Source organism: Aptenodytes forsteri, unplaced genomic scaffold, assembly GCF_000699145.1.
Source record: "Aptenodytes forsteri isolate BGI_AS27 unplaced genomic scaffold, ASM69914v1 Scaffold93, whole genome shotgun sequence".
NCBI lineage: Eukaryota > Metazoa > Chordata > Aves > Sphenisciformes > Spheniscidae > Aptenodytes > Aptenodytes forsteri.
The window spans coordinates 12,567,878-12,577,227 of record NW_008794665.1 but is presented as its reverse complement, the minus strand read 5'-3'; positions in this window follow the sequence as shown (position 1 = coordinate 12,577,227).

Below are 9,350 nucleotides of genomic sequence, written 5' to 3'. Positions count from 1 at the left end.
TTATTATTATTATCATTTTATTTCAATTATTAAACTGTTTTTATCTCAACCCACGAGTTTTTCTAACTTGTGTTCTTCCAATTCTCTCCCCCATCCCACCGGGGGGGGGCGGGGGGGAGGGAGGTGAGCGAGCAGCTGTCTGGTGCTCAGTTGCCAACTGAGGTTAAACCATGACACAGCTATTCCATCTGACACATGAAATTTTTGCCACAAAAGGCCAAGTTATGAAAGTCCACCATGGTAACTCTTGGCTGTGAACAAGTTCAGAGTTTAGAGCTAGATATCATGATCTAAATCTACATCAGGATGACAGTACAAACAATATTGGTTTAGAAGAACAAAGCAACAGGCAAAAGGGGGTTGCCCACAAGGCTGTCAGTACAGCTGAACTCACATTTGACTTACCCTGAAACCTCATAGTTTGATACAAAGCTGAACCAGATTTAGTTCTGGTTTCACACAACTAAACCTAATGAAAGCTTTCAAAAGCCAGATGGCCATGAGCATTCCCCATTCTTAATACGACAAAAACAACATGAAGAAAAATAAATTCTGGTATTAGAATAGGGGTATTAGCAATTTGTTCATCTTTTCTATACATTCTAACCAATAGAGGATGTTCTTAATGAAAACATGGGAGGTATTTTTCTTAGTAGTGTGTAGGGGTTTTGACATGTACCAGGCTATTTCCTCATCTGGAATAAATCAGTCTGGTTGCCCTAATTTCAGTACTACAACCAGAGGCAGAAAAGAGTCTTGTGATTCTTTATAGCAGGACATCAAGCTTTCTCTGTATGCTGGAGTGTAAACATATGACTGTATGGAAATGAGGGACTATATGCTCCAAAACAAAATGTACTGTATACCAACAGGAAGAATCTCAGCTGGTGTCAATAATGGTTGATGTTCAATTTGGTGTCTTCAAGTAATCTAGAGATGTATGTAGCTAGCCTTAGGGGTGCTTCTTGCTTCGAAACACCAGTGATCATTGCTTTGGATAAGAGGGGCAGAAGATTGCTTAAAAATTGCTCAGGAAACTCAATAGAAACAAATAACTCCTGCAGAAAAGAAACGGATGAAGACTTCCTTTTCCCGGTATTGCAGATCTGACCCTTACCAATAAAACAACACCTCTTTTTGTTGGCTGGATCTGAAGTTTTCTGGCAGATCAGCCTGTGTGTGAAATTCTGTAGCTGGCTAAAAAAACTTCAATATACAGTGAGGGAAAATTTTCTAGAAACATCTAGATGTTCAACTCAATGTCAGCATTATGTTGGTCCTGGTGGTGTGGTTCTACTGACAGGTGGCTTCACAGTGAAGTGAAATGGAATAAGCTCATGCAAAAGTATAAATGTAAGCCGTTGGGCTGGTGATGAAAGGAATAAAATTAGACACTTTAAGTAAATCGTCTTCCTCTCTGAGTTGTGAGAAAAAAGGTTTAGATTTAACTGATAAACAATGCCAGTACGAGTGTTACTGTTTTTTGAAGATGTTAAGTTTGGTTCAAGGCTCCAAGTGCAAGAGCTGGGTAAGTAATTGATGCATGTAGAAAATGTTCATTTTGTAAATCTTTCAGTGACAATAGTGAGGAACAGTAGTTTGTACTTACTATGAAGCTTTCCTAGGAAGGTCTCAAGGAGCCTTGCTGGTCAATAATTAAGTGTAGTAGCAGCTTCTGTGCTGCTTAAGAATTTTATTAGCTTGGAGAGTTGGAGAGAAGCAAACTGGGATAAAGCAATCATTCTTCTCTTCTCATTATTGCTTCAACATGCAAAGAAGGAGATGTTTTCAGAAGAGATGGGGACTTTTTCAACCGCTTTGTTGTCATCTTAGTTTGCATGAAGGATAAATCTGGAAGACAGTAAAATATTTACTAATGTAGGGCTTAGTTGGCTACTTTTGAACAGCTTTGTCCTGCTCCTACAGGAAGAAGTTTTCTATAGATGGTGCCCCTGCTATGCTGTGGCACTGTTCTGTGGACATGACAGAGACATGGATAACTATGGCTCTTTATGTTCACAGGGACTACATTCATGTCAGCCATGGAGTCAGCCTTCCTGGGCAGCTAGCAGATGCAGAACTCTTGGTATGGGTCTTGAGTAGTAAGTGTCCTGTGAGATTAGACTTCTCAGGGCAAAGGCCAAGCAAGCATACAGGAAAACATGAAGAGGTCTTTGCTGTAATTGGGACAGCACAACTTTCTTCCCAAACTTCCCCCTCTCCATCCCCTCTCTCCCACCATGTAGTAAGGACACTAGAGAAAGACACATTGTCAGAAGGTACTATGGATCTTAATTTGAAGGAGTATTATTGCCTTAGGGGACAGAGAATTGGGTTCATTTGACCAGGTGGAGATTTGTGTGTATGAGCTGGTCATCTAGACTTCATACGGGAGAAAGGTGCTTCTAGTGCATAATTTAAACTCAACAGAAACTAGACATTTGAATTAGGTCAGATGAATGAAAGGCTAATAGTGCACATTTTTCTTCACTGACAACAAAGGTGTCTAGATCAAAAGCAGATACATCTACCTTTTAAATGTATTACATGAAGCAAGACAACCTCCACCTACTAAATTGCCTTTCTCTTGAAGGTCATCGTTGCCAGTAGGCCCTAGTGGACCTCAAACTAACCTTATGTTACATTACCAGAGAGGAAGAAGATGAAAAAAATACCGAAACATGGACTAGAGTTTTCTAAAAATGAGTTACTGGGAACTTACTCTTGGCCCCACTGCCACCATAGGAAGATCTGACACTGACCTTGCTGGGGTCATTATTTCTCAATGTCTCTGGAGACAGAATGGGTCCCCAGCCCTACCTAATCCAGCTGTATCTAATCTAGCTCAGTTTAGCACGACATATTGCCATCTATCAGTTGCCAAAGGGAAGTTCCATTATACATAGAATAGAGATGTAAATTTTATATTTCACTTGAAAAATAGTAGACAGAGGTATCTTACTCCAAGGCCAGTCCTGCTCCCCTCCCAGCTCTGACACTGCTTATTATTATCAATGCTGTTGAAATTTTCCAACACTTTGTTTACCTGCCCCTGCTGAGTTGGAATTAATTTAGAAGAAAAATGGTACTTAAAGCTTTTTATGTAATAAAGTAACTTTTAGAGCTCTAATAAAGCACATAAAATGTATTGGGGATTTGATAAACAAAAATATATCAAGGCCAGCAAAATGCTTTACTTGACTCAAGAGAGTGTCAGTGTCACATTTCTTGGATCACCTCCTGAGTCTGAGTCTAGTATTTTGGCATGGCTAGTCATGACTGTTCCATTGTAGTCTCTAAAAGATGGGGAAGGGCTTATCCCCTGATTCATGATGGCTTTAATGCCTTGTATGATTTTTTTCCTAACATTTGGCCTCACTTCTACCATTTCTTTCTCTTCTTGTTCACATTATACATAGTGCTGGAACTAGAACTTCTTGCTATTAATTCTTATAGGGTAAATAAGCATGCAGATTTCTCTTGATCAAGAAAAGGTCCTATAAAGTTTGGCAGGTGGAAAAAGAAATGAAAATCTCTTGATAGTTTTTAAGTCAAGAATGGATCCACCTTAACAGAGTCTATAGTTCTCAGCACCTCTCAGCAGTTCAGGGAATTGCTGTCATCCTTGTTTTGCAAATGGAAACTTTGAAATGCAGAGAGTTACCCAAAAGAGAGCAACTGTCTTGAGAATAGGCACAAAGACTCCCTGTCTTTTGTTCCCAGTTAATCCAATAGCCCAATAAAATGTGCAGTGGACTTAAATTATGTTTACAAAAATTAAGCGCCTGACAAAAAGGAAGGTACCTAAATGACATGGGAGGAGTTACAAAAAAATTTGTTAGTCATTGATAGCAGTGAAAGACTACAGGATACTGAGATGTCTGAACACCTGGCTTTTCCTTTAATTCATTTGCAGCTCTGATGCTGATTTGAAACAATAATATTAAAAAAATGAAAGCAACCTTAAAAAAACCAGCACACAAAGCATCAACATTGTCATAAGAAATAATGTGGCCTTCTAATTTTAGTCTTGAGCAGGAAGAAGTAGCAAGGGAAAGATTTTGTTGCAGTATCAGGATAGGGAGTAAAGAGAATGCTCAGGCCTCTCACCTGTGATGTCAAACCAAACAGGAGAACTGAGACAGCAAATGGCAAGTTATACCTGGCTATGCTTTCACAGAATGAGGAGGGAGAGCAAGAAATGTTTTGGGAAGGCTGATAGATGAGATGAGCTATCTGCAAAGTGTTAATTCCCCTGTTGTTGAGTGGGTGGAGAGGAGAGACCTCTCTTACCTGGGCCAGGTTGTCAGATTTTTCACACCACCCTACCTAATGAATTTCTAGTGGAAGGTTATGCTGTTTTCCAGTTCTCTTGACCTGGATGGCTGTGTTGCCAATCCAGTGAAAACTGTATGGAAAGAACAGCTCTGGTTTCATATAATTTAATGAGCCTGTGAGTTTTAAAAAGGAGTCTAATCTCCAAGGTCATCTTCTGTTGAACATAACAAGCAGTAGGGGAAGGAAGCAAGTGATGGGAGGAAGAAGGAAAGAAAGAAGGAAAAAAAGAAAGAGAAGGAAAGAGAAGGAAGGAAGGAAGGAAGGAAGGAAGGAAGGAAGGAAGGAAGGAAGGAAGGAAGGAAGGAAGGAAGGAAGGAAGGAAGGAAGGAAGGAAGGAAGGAAGGAAGGAAGGAAGGAAGGAAGGAAGGAAGGAAGGAAGGAAGGAAGGAAGGAAGGAAGGAAGGAAGGAAGGAAGGAAGGAAGGAAGGAAGGAAGGAAGGAAGGAAGGAAGGAAGGAAGGAAGGGAGATGGGAGAAAGAGATGGGAGGAGAGAAGAAACAGGGAAGAATAAAGGTAAGAAGAAGAATAAAAAGGGAACATCAAGAAGGAGGATGGGTAACTGAGGGTGCTTTTAGGAGCTTGGGAGACAGGTTGTTCTGAAGAAGAGCAGGGGTAGTTTGCCATTTTGATACCTTCTTCTTTCCCATGGATACTGTGAGTGAAAACATGCTGGAAAGCCTGTGCCTAAGCAAGCTGTAGCAAGAGAAGAACAGAGTAAGGTAGGCAAGGTACTGACTACCTCTGTCCTGAGAGATTGTTACAAACCCTTCAGTGGGAAAATACCTGCCAAAATTAAAAGTTCTCCTCTTAAATTCTTCTTCTTAGAGGCTGTGCTCAAGATCTGCAGCCCAGACAGCTCACCTGGTTCTAGTCTCAGGGCACAAGAAGTTGTGAATGCATCAGAGAGTTAAGAACCACAGCATGATGGTACTGTGTGTTCTTCATCTCCCTGGGACATCTCGGAGACGAGACTTGCCAGCATCAGTGGCCAGAAGAGTTTCAATACATTTGAAATAAGTCTGGCTGAAAACTTTCTACTGAGGTGTTGAGGGGTTCTCCCCAAGGAAAAACAGCTTTTGCAAAACACTGGAGGTTTGTGTGTATGCTTCCGCAAAAAATGATCCCTTTCTCAGGAAAGGGGGAGAGAAATGTTGAATGAAGGCACTTTTTGTCACCAACACAGAAGTAATTTTTCAAAGCTTGTAGCTGTCTTTGGCCAAAAGGCTTTTATGGGTGTTTGTCTTTTTGGCAGCTGGTAAATACACTGAACAGTTTTATGGGGAATGAAATTCTAAATGTCTACAGATTTAATATTTCTGTTGCTGTTATCAAACTATGATTTCAGGTCAACTTAATGGAAACTTGATGTGATAAGAGTTTTATACTTGAAAATTAGTATTGTTATATTGCTTGTGGTTTTCTTTTTTTTTAGACTTTGCTGTTCAGCCAGGAAAACAGTGTTGAGTGAATTTAAATTAAGAGGAAACATACCTGCACAGGGATTAACACAGGAAAAATAAAGGTGGGAAGAAAAAGATTTAATAACTGCATCTGTATTGGTGTTTGTGATTGTGCTCTAAAGTTACACTTCCCAGTGCTAAAAAAAAAAAAAAGAAAAAGAAAAAAAAAGGAAAGATTGGCAATGACAGAGCAAGAAAGCAAGATAAACACGATACAAACAAGTCCCTTCTAGTAAAATTTCTTTAAAGTAGACTACCTATTTAGATTATTTGAAGGCATCTAGGCATTGAGGTTATCAACACAAATATCTTAATTATTTTCCCACAGCTCTTACAAACTACTGCTTCTTTTTTATCTGCTTTTCTTGAAGATGTCTTGGTGAACCTTTCCTAACCAATTTACTTTCTACCAGTTTGGAATTCTTCTCACTTCTAAAAGTTGCTCCATTTCCTATAATCACTTTGCATTAACCCAGTGAGTTTTTTGTTCTTGGTTCAGTTGTTACTGGAGTGGGAGAAGCTCATATCTGTGTGGTCCATTCATTAGTCTGAATAAAAGAGAAGAAATTTTCTACAAGTGATGTGCTTGCAATTATTATTTTCTCTGCTTGAAGTTGTGAACAAATCACAGAAAGAATCAGCGCATTGATTATGCAACCTTATTTCTCCTGCTGAATAGAGGGCTGAACAGAGGAAGATTTGTTAGTTGTAACAAACCACTGCAGAAGAGAAATAACACTCCAGTGGAGAAGTACATACGTGAAATGTGACTGACGCCTATTCTGTTTGCTTAAGTGCTCTTCAGGTTTTGGGCCTTGGCTGCTGTGTGCTGAGTTTGTCTGAAAAATCAGTCTACTTTACTGAGATAAAAAAATAAGGAAAGATTTCAAAGGGATCTTGAAAGTATTGTTCAGTTTTCAGAAAACACTGTGTTTATTTCTCTGCATTAACTGTGGAGTACAATGCTAATATTTGCGTGTTCAGTAGGCCTTGTTCAAGAAGATGTTAACTATTTATTATTTTTGTATACATCTGTGTAGAATGTATGTTTTATACTTGAAAAAAATTGCCAAATGAAATGTCTTTTTTTCTTAGGCATCTTTATTTGGTGCATTTTTTGTGAGAAAAAACAAGAATGTGAACATTGGGCAATAAAAATTGCCTCATCCTCAAAAAACAGAAGAAATGAATAAAAATTGCTAGTGGAAATGTTGCTCCCAGTCTCTATATTAATATAAACATTTGTTAAGATTAAACTTTCCTGCCTTACTCCAACATGATGAAAAATGTACAGTTAAACTGCTGAGAAATGCCACAACATTGCTGTCTGTGTATTAGTATAAGTGGGGAAACACAAGAAGCTTTGAAAGGGTTCTTGTGTATAAATGATGAATCAGTAAATACAAGTCCTTAAAGAGGAATCTTCAGAAAAGGCAGATGCAGGGCCTGACTGGTAAAACAAGATTTCTGTTGTGTGAACAAGTGTTTCAGTGCTTGTTTTCATCCTAAATGTGAGAGACAGAGATGGCAGAAATGTTGAAATGTTGAAAATGGTGTTATAAATACTTTTTGGGAAAAAAAAAAAAATGTTTTGGAAATGGCAATGTTGGGTTTCATGCTGGTTGATACTAACCTAGAAAGGACAGTTTTGCTCCAGTATTTCAAGTGAACTGTAATGCTGATACTGCCACCCCATCTCTTCTCTGAACCAGGCTTTCTGACCACGGTCTCTCATAGGAATACTGCCATGTCCAATCTTGTCTCATGAAAGCCAAGCAAACAGAATTTGTGCAAAAATGTCAATTTTGCTCAGTATTTTCAGCTTTCATATTTGTCTGTTACTCCTTCTTGGCACTTTTTTGTTCATTCTTATTTTTTATTTTCTGTTTTAAAATGAAAAATACTGTAATTGAAGAAAATAAGAGAAAAAGGGGAGAATGGGATTTTTAAGTGAATATAATGTTGAGGGTTTTTTCAATGATTGAGGAGACTATAATAAAAAGCTTGATCTTTTTGCCAACAATTAAACTGTGGGTACAAAATGTGTTTGCAGTAGAGTGGTGTTGTGTGGTGCAGAGGAGTACTTCTTATCCAAGGGGATGATATAATAGCAAAACAGTGTTCATCAAATGATGTGTTGTCATAAAACTCAGTACTATCCATATGAGCACCAGTTCATAATAAAGAGGAATGGGTGTATAAAGTCTTTAAAACACATTTTGATTCTAAAATGGGTCATGAACAAATATATGGGATGTTACTTTCACCTCTGCAACATTTCTATAACCTGAAATGGGGATTTAATGGCACATAAAGTCATGTAGCCAGGATATAAAGCGAGGAACATCACGTGCATCCGAAACTTAGGTCCCTGACTGTATTCCCCAGGGATTCCCAGGGTACCTCAGGTAGTACTTTTGGCACAAGTTGGCTCTCTTGCCCTTTGCAGCTTTACCTTAGCCTGGTGGATGGGAATTTTTTTGTTGTTGCCCACCATGTTGCCCTTGATCTGGAGGGCTTGAGCTGGGTGCCTCAGGCCTCCCTTTCTTCCCATAGCATCTTGCTAGCTGAGGGGTGTGGAGTGCAGGCCCAGAGCATCAAGATCTGACCCAGGAGTTTCCACCTGAAAATAGGCTTGTGAGGCACCCAGCTCCAAGTGAATGGAGCAAAATTGGCACCTCTATTTTGGAAACAGGATCATAAACAGTAATGTTTACTGTATGAAGAAAATGTTAGAAAAATAAGATTGCTGGCAATGTCAGTTGCTACTTAAATTACTTGATAGCAATCTTCCAGACTTGCTATTTTTTTAATCTCCAAAATCCTTCACCCATCTCACTTCTAAACAGAATTGTTGCTGCTTCAAAACTGCTCATAGTCATATTAAAAGGTTGCTTAAATATTTCCAAGCATTAACAGTACTAAGTTCAAAAATTTTTGAGCCATTTTAGAGTAAAGAGAACTTCTTTTCAGTCCCAAACCATGACAGAGGACAGTTGTGTTCCCTCAAGAAATATTTTTGCCAAAATGTAAACAAACAAACCAACCCCTCAAAATCCAAGAGTTTCCAGCTTTGAATGACAGCCTTTTTCCTTGTTGCCACTAAAAGAAAGCCTGTGGTTCCTGGGTGGGTCCCAGCTCTGTTGTGTTACTCTGCACTCAGCACATCCAGCCCTGCAAAACATTTTTTCTACTTTCAAACCACTTAGATGAGTAGTACGCACCTCCTTGAATGCACTCAGCTAATGTACCATTAGCCACTGGCATAAGTACTGTAGATCAGAAGTGCTTTGAGAATATTATATCCTATAATATTTGCTTTGCCAAGGTGTCCTGGTTTCGGCAGGGATAGAGTTAATTTCTTTTCTAGTAGCTGGTACAGTGTTTTGGATTTAGGATGAGAACAAAGTTGATAACGCACCGATGTTTTAGTTGTTGCTAGGTAATGCTTACACTAGCCAAGGACTTTTCAGCTTCCCATGCTCTACCGACTGAGAAGGCTGGAGGTGCACAAGAAGCTGGGAGGGGGCACAGCCAAACTGGCCAAAGAAA